The sequence below is a fragment of the Cupressus sempervirens genome, chromosome 4 (genome assembly GCF_028749045.1).
Source record: "Cupressus sempervirens isolate cs-2001-9-10 chromosome 4, ASM2874904v1, whole genome shotgun sequence".
Classification (NCBI taxonomy): Eukaryota; Viridiplantae; Streptophyta; class Pinopsida; order Cupressales; family Cupressaceae; genus Cupressus; species Cupressus sempervirens.
In genome coordinates, this window is record NC_143121.1 from 445,728,639 (window position 1) to 445,743,551 (window position 14,913).

Genomic DNA, 14,913 nt, shown 5'->3' on the forward strand with positions numbered 1-14,913 from the left:
TTTGAAGTTGATAGGCCTATTGAGGAAAGAAGAACATAACCAAGATTGTAAAAGTATGCCAAAAGACATCACCTTAGTGAACAAATTATTGGAGATAAAGATGCTAGACCAATGACAAGAAACAAGCTAAGAAGTGGCACATGTTTGTTGATCATGCATGAGCCTAAGATAGTGAAAGATGTCTTAAAAAATTAGGACTAGAGTAAAGCCATGAAAGAAGAGATTGAGCAAATTGAGAAGAAAAAGACATGGACTCTAGTTCCCAAACTAGAGGACAAGAATGTGATTGAAACCAAGTGGGTGTATAGAAACATGTGTTGGTGTTTTTAAAACTACCAAGAAACAAAATAATTAATACCAAGATGATAATACTCACACAATCTAAAGATTAGCCAATTCTTATTAGCAATTGTATGTGCAAAACCATTTGGGCCCAACTTCAACAAAACCAAGGCTAGTTTTCTACTCTTCTGGCTCTGGAAAACCAGGGTGGGTATACCCAGGGATGATTCAAGACTATGAAAATTGTATGAGGATTATTTTTAGTTTCATTCTAATTCTCATCTCAAATCCTCAAATACATACACAATTCTTGATAACTTGATAAACACATCCCATATGACAGATATGGCCAAAGATTCTTCTATAGATCTGCAGATGTTCTCAAAAATAGTGGCTAACTGAAGCTAAAACATTCCATGTAGACAAGTATTGGCCAGCTTTGAAGATCTACAGGAAATAAAAGTAAAATTGATTCAATTATGGATTTTTGACAACCATTTGTGACACATTTCTCTTGCAACTGGATTAAATTTTGATCAATGCCTAGTCCATTGGGGTTCAGAGTCTACAACAAATTCTTAGATCTAATTTTTTTCTTTACAACAAGTTTTATCAGCAATTCTTATCAGAACTAATCATTCAAAAATCATTTCCCCAACTACAGCAATCTTATCATATTCTCCAAAGCTTTTACATAATCCATTGAATTAACAATAGTGATGAACAGATATATGACCTAGCAAGATTACATTCAATTGCACAAGCCTTTACTTATACAACATCAAGATAACCAAGTAATTGAAAGGAGACAAAGTTTAGAAAGAACTGATATGGGGACAGTTCATAATTTGTATTCATTTTCCTTGAAAATTGTATACAACTTACAATAGACTCAGAATGACCTTCAGAAAGAAGCACAAATCATTCTATATTCATGTATTCTCAAGATCTAATTGAGAAAATACATCACAAACTTGCTCTAAAAATATTGGACCAAAATCAGACTAAGTATTTCACCTAGAATAATAGAATTTGGACCATCAAATTGCCTTGAAAACTCACTTATATAGGTGTGAGTTGCAACAAGCAAAGGGAAAATGTGACTGACAGATGTCCTTACAAGAGGAAAACGTACACATTTTTCAAAAAGAAAATGACTTAATAGGAAGTTATGCCAATCACACATTCTCTTGCGAGCCTCTGTCTATCACCTCCTTTCGTTGATTTTGCTCCAATGGTGATTCTGTCGTATATGTAACTGCTAAGCTTGTCCTTGACAAAATCTATTTTGATGATTGCATCCTATGCTCGCCCCATGGGTTTTTTCAAGATAACTACTTTATGAAATTCATCTTGACTTCCCACTCTTTATTGATCATGCTAGGCTTCAAAAATAATGGAAAAATTACTTAGTGTGCAACCATTGAGCAGGGAGACAATGTGGCTGTCAAATTTAACAAAATGAGTAACTTCTAATTCCCAGCCACATCTGCTTTCTTAACCACCTTTTGACCAAAATTTTCCATCCATTGACACAAAAAAGGTGCATGCTAACAAAAAGTGAGAATGACCATACCCGTGAGTATGAAATCTTCTTCACCTTCCTCAAAAACTATGCACAGGATCCCACACATTTTTGTTACCCTAGCATCAGCCTATGATATCTTGAAAATTTTTTTAAAGGATGATGTTACCATTGAGAGGGCTATTATCTTACCAGGTTCATTCATTATCCTTCTCAAAACCTTGGTTACTTGACTATGACATCTTACCATAGTTTCAAAGAGATGAAACTTTAAGAAAACACTCAGGATTACTAGTTTTCCTCTATCAAAAATCCATATACTTCCATATGGGATAAAACACTTCTTTTCTGCAAACCAGTTTGAACTAGTATGTGGGATATTACAATCCCAGGCCCAAGTATTTTTACCTAGTAATCCCTCTGCTATCCACAACCCAAGATCTAAAGAATTCTTTAGAACCATCCTTTGATTAAACCATACAAGACTGAAAAAATTTCGAAAACTATGGCTTGAGAACTTACTTGGAGTTTTTACTCTTCGTAACTCTACAATTTATCTTTGAACCAATTGCTTCACACTTGTGCCAGATTTATCTCAATCCTTGCAGTAATTATCTTTGTTCAGAAAAGATTTCAAAATATTTACTCATGCAAGGTGAAACTAGGAAAATCTTACCTATTATACTCTGTTATTAACTTCACATGCGAAACTTTTCACATTTTATTAATGTGCAGAGTGCCACCACCTTCAATATCTAAAACTTTGTTGTCAATCTTAAAAAACATATGATCGTGGAGTATAGAGAAAGACAACTAGGTGTTGCACTTCAACAAGTTGGCCCTCTAATCCAATGAAAGTTTCCCATGTACACAGCTCTTTCATTGATGTCATATCCACTTGGATCCATTAGCGACTGATGACATGTGTTAGTAGGTCGCTACTTCGCTATACATAAAGAATGAGCACCTTGCTATAGCGAAGCAGTGACAACCATCAATCTGATCTTTCTCTTGCAGATGATATGTTACTATAATACTTTAAAAAATGGTGGTGGTCCCTCATTCGCTACCTTGCTATACATATCTTCCTAGCAACTCTTCAAAATGAGATAGTGAAAGCTGTTGATCTAAGATTAAATCAAAGGTGGAGAAACTACACAAAGTTCCCTGAAAGGTGGTGGGCCCAATACTCTCTATGTCGCATGGCTTAAAAATCTTGCAACTCTTCAAAGTGAGATACCGAGGCTAGTCAATTTTTCTTTGATCTGATGACTGGGATCTCTTGTACACTTTATGAATGGGGCGTGGGTCTGAGGCATTGATGATGTAGGAAGTTATGCATTGATGGTGATCAAAAAAACCTTTACTTTAGTCTCAGTCACCATCCACATCACTTGAGGTCCCACTGTATATTCATTTCTTGACACCTCGCTACTTCGCTAACAGTGATATGGAAAACTTTCCCGATAGCGAGGTAGCGAGCTCAGGTAATTTCAATAAAACTCGGTGCCATGAAAATAAAAGACCCATCAAATTGTTACTGCTCCTACCCACCACTTCTGACGACAACAGTTATTACTAATTACGCCACTTGGACAAATCATGGTACCGATAAATTTTGAGGCCATCTGTTCTTCAATTTTATGGTGCCTCACTACTTCGCTAATGGCAAGATGCTCAAGATTTCTGATAGCAAGGTAGCGAAGCATCAGAAAGATACTCATTCTGGTGCCGACCTCTGCCTTTTTCTAATTAGGTCCCTCCTTCGGCTCTAACAGAATTTGCTAGGTGTCCGTGACTGAATGATCAGTTAGAAGATTTTCTAACTGCCATGTCTTCATTTTGTGGTCCCATCTCATAACTTTCTGGCACTCGCTACCTTGCCATACATAAAGAGCAACCATGTTTTCACAGCAAGGAAATGACAATGGTGGATCTATTTGGATCGGACAGCTGGGAAATATGAGAGGAAAAGTAGCTTGAGGCACGAAAGATGTAAGGGGAATAGAATATTCATCTGATTTGAAAATTCAAATATTTCACACCTGATCAAATATGAATAGAAAGAGAGATAGGGTTTTCATAAAACTTTCAAAGGCATGCAAATGGATAACTTATCTTGAAACCCTATCATTTATTAATGGGCACAATCTAAAAGTTTCTATTCCTGGATAGAGGACTTCCATTATGTGAAAATTCATACCAAAAACATGTTAGATGAAAATGGTGAAGTCATAAGGAATAAAACAAGATTACTTTGCAAGGGGTATGCACAAGAAGAAAGGAATTAACTATGGAGAAACATTTTCCCCTGTTGCAAGATTGGAAGGAGTAAGAACTATGCTTGCTTACTCTGCATACAAAGGTTTCAAAGTTTATCAAATGGATGTGAAGTCAACATTTCTAAATGGTATATTAGAGGAAGAGGTTTATATAGAATAGCCAGAAGGATTTCTTGATGCTAACAACAAAAACATGGTATGTAGACTACACAAAGCTTTATGTGATTTAAAGCAAAGCCTCAAGAGCATGGTATGAAAGGATTCACAATTATCTTGTAAAGATTAGTTCTGAGACGATCGATGATAACAACAATTTGTACTTGACAATAGGAGGTAATGATATTTTACTAGCTAAAATTAGTGTGGATGATATCATATTTAGAGGTCAAGATACATTGTGTAAGGCATTTGGAAATGAAATGAAGAAAGAATTTGAGATGTCTATATTTGGAGAGATCAAGTTCTTTGTTGGTTTGCAAGTATATTAGATGAAATATGGTATATACATCACTTAGTCTAAGTATGTGAACAAAATATTGGAAACTTTTGGATTGGAAGATTCCAAACTAGTTAGCACACATATGGTGACAGGACACAAGTTATCAAAGAATGATAATTTTGTTGATGTGAATCAAACATTGTATAGGTCTATGATTGGCAAATTGCAATGTGTAGTGCATAGTAGACCTGACATTGCATTATCTATTGGGATTGTTGTAATATTCACTGCAAATCCTAAGGAGAATCAGTTGATGGTTTTTAAGAGAATTATGAGATATCTAAAAGGAACAAAAGATTATGGTCTATACTACAAGAAAAATAAAAAAATTGAGTTGAGAGCCTACACAAATGTTGATTGGGCTAGAAACTTTAACTATAGAAAGAGCACAAGTAGTGGAGCATTTTTCTTAGGAAAGAGGTTAGTCACCTGGACCAACAAGAAAAAAAAATTGCATATCTCAATCTATTACTAAAGCTGAATATGTGGTTATTGTAGTAAATTGCACAAATATTGTATGGATCAAACAGCTAGTCAAAGGTATAAAGGAAGAAATCATTGAACCTATGGTACTTTATTGTAATAACAACTGTTATAAGTATATCAAAGAACCCTATGATGCACACAAAGACTAAGTACATTACAATCAAGTATCATTACTTGAGAGAGTTAGTTCAAGACAAAGAAGTGAGGATGGAATATGTGAATACAAAAGAACAAACTGATACCTTCACAAATTTTTTACCTAAGGATACTCATTAGTATCTAAGAGGTAAACTAGGGGTGATATCCATATCCAAAGCTACTTAAGAAGCATATGTAGTGCCCTACATCAACTGAGCTAAATGTTGAATCTTACAACTTGATGCAGTGGATATTACTTTAGGAGCTGCCTAAAGTAATGAAGGAGCTGAATAGAAGATTTACAGTCATATGAAAGGTGAAAGAGGTAGAATCTAGAATTGAATATATCTACATACAAAGATGACAATTCTTTGGCATCATTATCAAAGAGGGAGATATAAGATGAAGGAATATAAGACAAATGGAGAAATACATATACATATACCTAGTAAGAGGGATAAATTGCTGAGGGAGATATAAGAACAGACTAGAGAGAGATAGATAACTAAATATCAAAAAAAGGGGAGAGATATTATAAAGAGGGAGATATAAGAAAGAGGGAGTAGTAGGCTCACATTACCCTATACAACGGAAGGACATATACTACATTGATAGAGGGAGAAATTTATTTTTATGTTTTTTGGTATAGTTATTGGTGTTGGTTTTCCATCAATGCCAAAGAGGGAGATTGTTGATATAAGATTATTTTGAAGTAAAGAACTTGTAATGGAATAATCATTATTTTTTCAATGATGTCAAACATGTTACCTACTCATGAGACAATTTATTTTTGATCTAAAAGCTATCATTTAGTTGATTGATGAAAATAATTTGAAAAGAGGATATAACAATAGCACCTAGAGAAAGGTTGAGTTATTTAGTATATAAAAGAAGCACTAAGACCAAGTAAGACATTGATACTATAGTGTATTGTTAATCTACTTAAAGTATGAAATAAAAGATTACTCAAGTTAAGACTCGAAGAAGATCAAGTAAGAAAAGTGTATGCCAAGCCTTATTGAGCAGTTAGTGCAAATCGAGTAGAAATCAATAGAAGCTGAGTGAAAATCATGAGATGCCAAGAAAAGATGAAGAATAGTGCAATCCAAGTGACTATTAGTTTATGTTGAGTAAAGTTTAGTTGGTACCAAGCATCAGTAAACTTTTAGTGTTTTCTGAGTGAACTAGTGTTGGCCGCATGACTAAACAATATAGTTATCAAGTGACATCATATAGTGTTGAATCAAAGATTTGGCAAATCTAAGTTGACTATTTTATTTTCTTGAATTGTGTGAAGTGTGTGGAAGATAACTATGATGAGTCGGTGGCACAAAATTCTAGTTAAACCATTTTGAGGCAAATTCAAGGAAGATTGTAGAAGAAGTTTCTAAAGGAACCAAATGAAAAAGTGGATAGATTCATTGTATCCTTCTTAACCTTAAAATGGATGGTTGTGGTTAAGTGACAAAACAATTTGAATTCTCTATTTATAAAGATAACTAGTCAAAAGCAAAGATTGTCATGTACAAGAACCTAAGGAAGACAAGGAATCTAGGGTATTGCATCATTTAGTGGCCGAACAAAAGTGACTGCAGTTGGCATGCAAAGGAAGAAGGCTCAAGAGTATGAATACTTGAAGGGTGAACAAGTTATTGGAGCTGAAGTGTGTGAATGCCAAGCAAAATCAAAGATTGAAATAGAGATTTGTAATCTACAAGTGAGTTGTAATTTGTTGTCAGATAAAGCCTTACTATTACTTTCTAATCATTGCATTAGTTTAGGGTAAATCCTTTGGATTAAGGTTGACCTAATATTCATTTGTAAATCCTTTAACTGGGTGGCATTCTAATTGAATGGTCTGCAGTCCTCTAAGAAGGCTTACTTCTAATAGGGTGAGTGAAATACTTTAACTAGGTCACATTTAACAGTGTGTATTGTAACCTTTAATAGGTTTGGCCTTTCACAAGGCATCACTTAAGAAGAGTGAGAATTAGTAGCATTTTATTGATTATTTTTCTCAAATCATGTTTCCACATAAAATTCTTTTGTCAAATTGTGTGAATATTCTTATGATGTTTCATGTTTACATTTCTGGAAAGTTGTTTTGACCTAGGACAGTAACATACAAAGTTTATGCATTGTATCATCTAATGGATGTATGGATGATAAATTTTTAGGGTCTACTAAGCATTGAAAAGTTCTATTTGTACATCTAGACCTTGGATAATTGATTCACCCCCCCTTCTCCCCCCTAGTTATTCTAAATAATTCCAACACAATGTTCTTGTCTTCTTTCATTTCATTTGATAAAACTTACCTCATAAACTCTTTGCCTTGGTTCTTTGCACATTTTTATCACATCCATAGACTTCGTGCAGACTTTTCTACATATCAAATGTAGTGGGACAATCTTTGAGCTCATCAAATTTAGAATAGTTCAGAGAGGAAGCTATATCAATTGTCATTATATTGTGATCATTGGCTTCTTTTATTTTCTCAACAATCATAGGTATGGGTGGGGGCACATATTTATTCTCCAAGTAGAATAGACCAATATCACTAAATCTTGATAGATTTAGCTTCATCAATTCCTATCATGCTAAAAAGTTATCTTTGCTAATCGCTCCCTTCTATAAGACATCTTGATTCTTAGCTTAGGTCCTTAAAACCTTTCCTACAAGCACTAACAACTCTGATACCAATTGTTGGAAATTTAGAGTGTAACTAAGAGGGGAGGGGTGAATTAGTTACCACATGATAATTCCTTGTCCCTTAGATGTCAATTCAAACCTTCACTAATAATGCAATATTGTCCAACTTGGTTAACACTAAAATATTATTGATACTCAGTTAACATAGCATATTATGATTATTAATTTGTTTTATCCTTTAGTAACTTAGTTGTATAAATATAAAGAATAAGTAAATAATATGAACATAGATGACACAAAGATTTAATTTGGAAGCCCAATTTGGGAAAGACCACCTTGCAACTAGTCACACTATTTTTCACTCTTTTGAAGTGAGCCCTATTAGGAGCCAACTATGTTAAAAGTTACAATACATATGGTTAAGTATGACCTTGTTAGAGGGTTTAGATCACCCTATTAGGGGTGGCCTTTGTTAGAGGTCTTCAAACACTTCAATCTAGAAATGTCACCTTGTTAGAGGATTTACAATATTACTATTATGTCAACTCTATTAAGGGATTTATTTACTGATACAATGGTTAGAAGGTAACAACAATTTGACCTAAATTATGAATAAAACTCCTTTTCACATTTAGATCTCTATTCTAGATTTATTTTTGGAATATTATTTGCATCTTGCCTTTCACACTTTCATGCTCTGCCTTCACTTACATATCCATCTTTTATTTTATATTTTACTTGTACATTTAATCTGCACAACTTGACTATTATTATATATCATAGGTTGGGACAAGTCAACTTGAATACCCTTCCAATTAATCAATAAACATCCAAATAGTCAACCTCAATTAAATGATTATTAGACAAATGCATTCTATTATAACTCAGTCAATATTGAGATTGAATGCTTCCTTAATACTATGAGTCCTTTGGTGTTCGACCACTCAGTCGATACTACAAGAAGGATATCCTTTATTAACCAACTTCTTAGTTAATATTGAGATTTCTTCTTTACCTAACTATTTGATCAATACTTGGATATGCATGGTTAATATTGTAGACTCTTCATTGCTTAGTTACTACTGAAATTTGTGTAAACATCAATGACAATATACAATTGAAAAATTGTTTCCAAGAGTTGTACCATTATTATTCTTATTCTTATCTTGGTGAATATCTACTCAGATGTTGTATCTATGCATTCATGTATTTTGTATCTTGAGATCATGTAGGATGATGTATTCTATTTTGATGTATTTATAATTATTATTACATACCTTGTGACATGTGCAGTGAATGTTATTTAGATGTGTTTCATTCTTTCAATTGTACTTATGTTTCTTCTTATGAGTTTATTTATTTCTTATTCATTTTTAATTATAGACATTATACTTAATATTAAAATTAATTAATAAAACTTTCTTAAATGTGACTCATTGTGAAGCAACCCTTGAGGAATGAAATTTGTATGTATTGTATATATGTATTTCATGTGTATGTGTATATTTATTTTGCATTGTTATCTTGATATTGTATAAACTTTTAGGGGAAAAAATGTTCAATAAAATATTGTAAAATATTATGTTAATTTTTCTTGGGTTCCCAAGTGGGGCATTACATCTAATATGAGAGCCCAAGTTTCTACACTAAGAACTATGGGAATATTGTGGCCCACTAGATAACAAGTAGTAGAGCTTGCAATAAGATTTAAACAAGTCTCTCTCTCTTCCATTGTATCCCCTCTCTATCTTCCTATTCCATTCTCTCTATCACTCTCTCTCACTCTATCTATTTCTCTCTCTCACTCACTCTCTCTCTTACTCGAGCTCTCTCTCTCTCTCTCTCTCTCTCTCTCTCTCTCTCTCTCTCTCTCTCTCTCTCTCTCTCTCTCTCTCTCTCTCTCTCTCTCTCTCTCTCTCTCTCTCTCTCTCTCTCTCTCTCTCTCTCTCTCTCTCTCTCTCTCTCTCTCTCTCTCTCTCTCTCTCTCTCTCTCAATATCTCTTATTTCTTATGATTCTACATAACTTGATGGGGTTATACATAACTAGACGCAATGCTTTTAGTTGTTCATAATGCGGTCATATTTTCTAGAACTAGAAGCAATCAAAATGTAATTGGGTTGAGAGAAAATTAAAATTTCATATAAATAGGTTTCCATAACGGGATCATGTGTTATCTATTATGCATATGTTAACTTCCTAATGGCCCTAAATGACCATTGCAAGTTGTTGCAAGGCCCCATTACCATGTCATAGGGTTTTTAGCTATAGGTAGGCATTTTTTGTGTGTTCATTATATGGATTTCAACTGGGACTATAACAACATGTTTCAACCTTGTTGTTATTTTATAAGTTATCAACCATGGGAAAGAACAAGTGAAGAAAAATTGAGGGACAAGAGGCAATGAAGGAAAGATAAAGGGAGCATTTGAGGATATTACATCAATCTAGAGCATCAAACACACACAATATGAGTGGTGAGAATGCACCAATTAATATTGAAATGTTGAATGTACCTAATGTAGAAAATAAAATTGAAGAGAACACACCAATTGAAATTAATGCACCTAATATATCAAATAAAATTCAAGAGCACACATATTTCACCTAATGCATGACATGTAGCAAATGAAATTCAAGATCACATACCAATTGAAATTCAAGGGCACACTCCTTTTTTACTTAATGCACCTAATTCACCTAATGCACCATATTCACCTAATTCACCTAATGTGCCTAATTCACCTGATGCTCACAATGCACCTAATGTATGCAATACACCATTGTCTACACCACCTAAAATAATTCGTACAAAGCCAAAGTTTCTTATTGACGTTGATGAAAATAATTTAAGCCTAATATCATAAAGAAATTGTAGAAGATTTGTTAAAAAAGGAATACCTATTTTAAAAAATTAAATGTAAGTGGAAGATGTCAAGTAGTTGTTGTAATGATTAAAAATCTAAAATTTAGAGAGACGATGAGAATTTTGGGGTTAAGAACATGTTAAAATAGTAGTGAAAGAACCATTATGAGAAACTTTTTTATGCATATCAATCCATTGGTTCACAATTGCACACTAAATATGCTAATTTTACTCGATGTGTCTTCACATCAACCATAATAGGAAAGGAAATGAAAAAATCTCGCATAATAAGAAAAACAAGAAAGTCATGAAAGTTAAGTAGAGCAATATTCAAAAAAGCTTTAGAGAGGCGAGAGGAATTTGAGGATCCTAATAGTAATGATCATCTTTGGTCATTCTTTGGCAGACTCCCATGCAAGGGCAAGGTTGTTTTTATGCACTGAGAATATTAATTTTTAAAAAATTGGTTTGACAACACAAGGGTTTCATCAAACCAAAAAGATGTTATCAAAATGTGAATTGGGAGTACAAACTATGACTCACACCTAAAACACTTATTTGAATCAAACACAATTTAATGAAATTTTTCATTAATAGTTCCCTCAAATTAAAATTAGCTAGAAGGTTTTTTAGATGAAAAAGGTATTTTTTGTTGAGATTAATCATACACACACTATGTGTTGTTGTAGGGTCCATTCCATGCATTGTGATATTTATCATTTTATATGTTGTACCTTGAACACTAACAATTTTTTAGAGGAATGTGGACTAAAAGAACCTCCAAAGTCACTAGGAGAGTTTATTACAAGTATTTTATGCACATGAGATGATGAGAACATTTATTATAAGACTATGTGTTTGAAAGGTTCTTCTTATAAATGTGGTGGTTTAAAAAAAATGTAAACATTAAGGTATTTTTTAGTGGCTAATATTCATAAATTGGCTAATTTTAGAAAAAAAATTACTAGTAATTTGGCTAATAATTTAAGATTTGATGCAACCTAAATAGCCACGGTTTTATTAAATTTAATTCTAAAATATTTAAAATCAATCAATAATTTATTTTATTAAAAAAATTAAACTCAAAGATTTGCCATAATATTTGATACATGATTATATTTTATTCACCTAAATATTATATATTATTGAAGAAATTAAAATTAATTCACCAATAATTATCATAATTACTAGTTACTTTAGGGATATATCACCAATATTTAGTTTTCACTATTGCTTTAAAATATAATGTAATTATCCTCATAATTACAATGAGATAAAACATGTTCAATTTTGATTTGTAATATTCCATGATGATTAGTGAACTTCCTATTGTTAGTGTAGTTTTTTATTTTTCCTATTTTGCTAATTTTTTCCTACACTTTTAATAATCTCACTTAGGTTAATAAAGCATGTCTTATTAGGTGAATGGTTGTGAGGTGTCACCTTCCTACATATGAGCATCCATTAGCTATCTTGGGAAGATACTTTGCTATCTTTAGTCCGATAGATGGTTGCTCCTCATTAGTTGGTGTTGCCACCTCCTCCCTCTTCTTAGCCTAGATAAGCATGCTACCTAGCTTGTATTTGCATCTCTTTTTTTTGCATCCTCTTAATGCTATTTTTCTTCTAGCATTTGCATTACTCTCTTGGAGACTAACTCTATGATGCTATTTTGATTTTGTATCATTTGCATTCATAGTTTAGATATTTACTCTTTGCACTAGTTTTCTGGGTTATTAATCTTATCAGATTCTAAAACCTATTATTATTGAGATTCACCAATACTTTCTAATAAAAAAATATGATTCCAAAATAATCGCCAATGTAAATAATATTTAAAATAAAAAAATGTAGAGATTCACCAATAAAAATAATTTGGTTTTTTAAAATAATGAAAGATTCACCAATATTTTATATCTTTTTCTAGAGGGGGGTTTCTTAAAGTTTACCCTAGTAAACATTCTTAGATTTAGATAGCACACATGAAATTTGTTAGAAAATAGTTTCTCTTGGAAAGTACAAGTTGGTTATGTATGGTGTTAAAAATGGGAAAGAATTAAAGATGTGCGAGATAGTGGAAAATGATATATATGTAGATTATTCTATCAAAGTGTTTCAAGAAAAACTAGTATATGAGTACATAGGTCATACACATAGAGATAGATGGATAGGTGAGAAATTTAAGATGTGTAAGTGCACTTTTCCCTTGGGTAGAATTGTCTTTGTTATTGATTTTTCTCAAAATTATACATTGAAGCCTCAAAGTGAAGTATAATAGATTTTCTAACACTACACAAGTAACAATAACAGATTTCCACAATCCATTTGTAGAATAAGATGTTTTCTGGATTTGATTGTGTGTGTTTATTTATCATCAACGTTTCGGATCACACTACATGATCCTTCATCAGGATGAGAAAGTGTAGGATAGTAAGTTATAAAAGTCTCAATTTTTGTACACAAAGCATTCATTTATGCACATGATAGCACAAACAATGATAGAAAGGTTATTAGAGAGTATCACTTCTACATTAGTGATGATCGAACTCATTCATCAAATTTTTTACAAGGTTATTTTAGAAAATTCTAAGAAAATTTAAGAGAAAGTTATGTTAGCTACAATCAACACATAATATGGTCATACAATTGCATGACACAATTCAAGAATGCAAGGATGTTCTACTGGTTCACTAGGATGAACGTGACAAGTGTGTCCAACATTTTTGGAATTTTATTGAGGTAGGGCACAGAAAGGGAGAGCATGATGGTACATGAGCATGTGTTAAAAGAGAACTTATCAAAGAGGAATTGGAGTATGAAGGTGGCACAATGGTAGAAGATGCAAAATCAATAGTGTAATGGTGTAACTCTACTAAGGGACTAGGTTGTTAGTGTAGTTTTTTATTTTTCCTATTTTGCTAGGTTTTTCCTACACTTTTAATAATCTTGCTTAGGTTAATAAAGCATGTCTTATTAGGTGAATGGTTACGAGGTGTCACCTTCCTACATGTGAGCATCCATTAGCTATCTTGGGAAGATACTTTACTATCTTTAGTCCGATAGATGGTTGCTCCTCATTGGTTGATGTTGCCACCTCCTCCCTCTTCCTAGCCTAGATAAGCATGCTACCTGGTGTGTATTTTCATCTTTTGTTTTTGCATCCTCTTAATGCTATTTTGCTTCCAGCATTTGCATTACTCTCTTGGAGACTAACTCTATGATGCTATTTTGATTTTGTATCATTTGCATTCATAGTTTAGATATTTATTCTTTGCACTAGTTTTCTGGGTTATTAATCTTATCAGATTCTAACATAGGTAACGTGGGTAACTCTTTAGTTTCTACATATTTTTTGTTGATATGTAAAGAAGACATTAAAAAATTGCAAGATTTGTGTACCCTTAAAGGATCAAGTGAAATTCATTCTTTTACATGTTCAAATGCAACATTCTTAGCATTTTATAGTAGACAACTCACATGCTTTTTCTCCCAATGTATGCATTTTGTATGGGATGAATATGAATCAAGACAATCAATTGACAATTGGTATTGTAGACCTTTTCAACCTCTTGATTCATATGAAACCCCTAGGTCACTACAATTGAACCAAATTGAAGTATCAATAGATTTTGACCATGTATCTAACTTAGTTGAGCCATATAGTTTATCAATTTAATACTTCTTTAAAATTGCACTCTCTATTGATTTTGGTATTAACATATCCTTGTTGCAGATGAGAATAATGAAGAAGGAACATATTAAAAAAAAATTCATTTTATTGAGGCCAAAAATAAATTGACAACTACAATCATTGATGGTAAGGGTATCGAGTACCCAATAGGATTTGTTGTTGTTACATGCACTTGGCATGGAGGGTACTATTATTATGTCTAGTTACATTAACATCAAGCTAAAAGTGATTTTATGACACTACTTGTATTAATATTGGCATTAACTTTTTTAAATTAAATACAGGTTCCCTATCAAGAATTATAATATGTGGTTATTTGAGTAATTTGAGACACAAACATATTCTTCATTACTCTAACCTTGTTGAAACAAATATTCATTTGATGAAATGTCATGGTAGACCTCTACATAAGAATTTGTGAAAAGTTTGTGAATCTGATCATGAGGCAATACTTGACACAATAAGGGTTAGATGTGATCTAGAAGGATGCCTTG